Source organism: Ascidia mentula, assembly GCF_947561715.1.
Source record: "Ascidia mentula chromosome 2 unlocalized genomic scaffold, kaAscMent1.1 SUPER_2_unloc_8, whole genome shotgun sequence".
NCBI lineage: Eukaryota > Metazoa > Chordata > Ascidiacea > Phlebobranchia > Ascidiidae > Ascidia > Ascidia mentula.
This window is the reverse complement of record NW_028113718.1, coordinates 15001-17500: the sequence shown is the minus strand read 5'-3', so window position 1 is coordinate 17500 and position 2500 is coordinate 15001. Positions and strand designations below refer to the sequence as shown.

Here is a 2500-nt window from a genome sequence, read left to right as displayed (position 1 = left end):
CAGACGCGGCGATCCCTCCTCGCCCGGGCGACGGGCCGACGTGTCCGCGCGCCTATAACACCCACCCGGGGGCGGGCTACCTTGCGCGCGGCCTTCTCGCCGCCTCCCAGACGGTCGCGGCCTTCGCACGGCGCTAGTGCGCTGGAGCTGCTCGGAGGACAGCGCGAACGACGGGCCGCAAGGCTCCGCACGCCCACACGCTCCGCTCGGCTTCAGCTGAAAGCGTCGCGCGACTCGACAGGCCCTCCCGTTTGCCTCTCGACGGTTTCACGTACTCTTTAACTCTCTCTTCAAAGTGCTTTTCAACTTTCCCTCACGGTACTTGTTCGCTATCGGTCTCGCGACAGTATTTAGCCTTAGATGGAGTTTACCACCCGCTTTGGGCTGCATTCCCAAACAACCCGACTCTGGGAAGACGCAGAGCGCGCGCCCTCGCCGCCACCATGGGCCTGACACCCGCACCGGGACGAGGCCTCGATCAGAAGGACGCGGGCGGCGAACGACGTACGCGCAGCGAATTCCTTACGCCACAATTCCACGCGCCGCAGAGGCGCGCGGATTCGGCGATGGGCACTTCCCACTTCACTCGCCGTTACTGGGGGAATCCTCGTTAGTTTCTTTTCCTCCGCTTAGTAATATGCTTAAATTCAGCGGGTAGCCTCGTCCGACCTCAGGCCGATAATCCAGTGCCTCGTTTGCGAGAGACACGCGCGCGCCACCGAAGCTCGTGCGAGCGCCGCGCCCGAACGCGAGCCGTGCTGCTCCGGGCCGGGATCCTCTTCGAGGCCGACTCGTAACGAGACGCACGCCGCGTTCGGTTTCGCGCGCTGACACTGCGTTCGTGCTGTCCTGGGCGGGACGACCGTGGCAACGGCCGACACCGCACCGGCCCGACGCGTCGCCGCGCGGGAACGTTACAACGCGACCCTGAGGCGGGCGTGGCGCCGGGATTGACCCGGTGCCGCAATTTGCGTTCAGAACGTCGATGCTCAATGTGTCCTGCAATTCACATTAATTCACGCAGCTAGCTGCGTCCTTCATCGACTCGCGAGCCGAGTGATCCACCGCCAAGAGCCCTCCGTGACTTCGTCAGTTGGACAAGCGCGACCCAGCCGGATTGCACAGTCGAAAAAAGCGGTGGCCGAGCGGTCGCCAGCCGTAGGCGACGCATGAAGCCAGCCTGGCACATGGCCACGGCACTCGGCGCAGAACGAAACAGGGTGACCGAAGTGCAATCGCGTGCGCCTCAACAGCGACGAAGGGCGTGCGCGGCCGCCAAGATACGGAGCCTTCTCCACCTGTCGAACGCACGACCACTCGATCGGCGATCGGCCGGTAATGATCCTTCCGCAGGTTCACCTACGGAAACCTTGTTACGACTTTTACTTCCTCTAAATGATCAAGTTAGATCGTCTTCTCGGACGCCGGCGCGGCCGTTGCCGAACGCGCCAGGTCCAATCGGAGGACCTCACTAAACCATTCAATCGGTAGTAGCGACGGGCGGTGTGTACAAAGGGCAGGGACGTAATCAACGCGAGCTGATGACTCGCGCTTACTGGGCATTCCTCGTTCAAGGGAAACAATTGCAATTCCCTATCCCTAGCACGACCGGGGTTCAGCGGGTTACCCGGACCTTCCGGCCTAGGCGGCGACACGCTGATCCGGTCAGTGTAGCGCGCGTGCGGCCCCGAACATCTAAGGGCATCACAGACCTGTTATTGCTCAATCTCGTGTGGCTAAGCGCCACTAGTCCCTCTAAGAAGTTCAACGCCGACCGATAGGGTCGCGTAACTAGTTAGCAAGCCAGAGTCTCGTTCGTTATCGGAATTAACCAGACAAATCGCTCCACCAACTAAGAACGGCCATGCACCACCACCCACAGAATCAAGAAAGAGCTCTCAATCTGTCAATCCTCACTGTGTCCGGGCCGGGTGAGATTCCCCGTGTTGAGTCAAATTAAGCCGCAGGCTCCACGCCTGGTGGTGCCCTTCCGTCAATTCCTTTAAGTTTCAGCTTTGCAACCATACTTCCCCCGGAACCCAAAGACTTTGGTTTCCCGCAAGCTGCCGGAGGGGTCGTCAAAGTAACGCCCCCCGATCGCTGGTTGGCATCGTTTATAGTCAGAACTAGGACGGTATCTGATCGTCTTCGAACCTCTGACTTTCGCTCTTGATTAAAGAAAACATTCTTGGCAAATGCTTTCGCAGTCGTTCGTCTTGCGCCGATCCAAGAATTTCACCTCTAACGGCACAGTACGAATGCCCCCGTCCGTCCCTCTTAATCATTACCTCGCGCTCCGAAAACCAACAAAATAGAACCGAGGTCCTATTCCATTATTCCATGCACCATTATTCAGGCGAAGCGCCTGCTTTGAACACTCTAATTTTTTCAAAGTAAACGTCCCGGCCGCCGCCGACACTCAGTCAAGGGCACCGGCGGAGCGCCGGGGGAGAGGGCCAGGTGCGGCCAGTGCACGCCTTGCGACGGACCGGCCGCCTGC

The 2500-nt window shown here is 59.8% G+C and overlaps 3 non-coding genes across 3 annotated transcripts in view; all 3 read right to left on the bottom strand.

The window, feature by feature from the left end:
• The window catches only part of LOC145916645 (large subunit ribosomal RNA), a 3686-nt gene extending 3008 nt beyond the window's left edge, over positions 1–678 (bottom strand). Inside the window, exon 1 of the ribosomal RNA XR_014404830.1 lies at positions 1–678. This exon is cut by the window's left edge and continues 3008 nt beyond it. This is a non-coding gene — a ribosomal RNA (large subunit ribosomal RNA).
• A 244-nt stretch (positions 679–922) lies between these two features.
• Positions 923–1076, bottom strand: LOC145916679 (5.8S ribosomal RNA). The gene has a single exon (XR_014404859.1). It is a non-coding gene; the product is annotated as a 5.8S ribosomal RNA (ribosomal RNA).
• Positions 1077–1336: 260 nt separating this feature from the next.
• Positions 1337–2500, bottom strand: part of LOC145916674 (small subunit ribosomal RNA) — a 1824-nt gene continuing 660 nt past the window's right edge. The window contains exon 1 of the ribosomal RNA XR_014404855.1: positions 1337–2500. This exon is cut by the window's right edge and continues 660 nt beyond it. This is a non-coding gene — a ribosomal RNA (small subunit ribosomal RNA).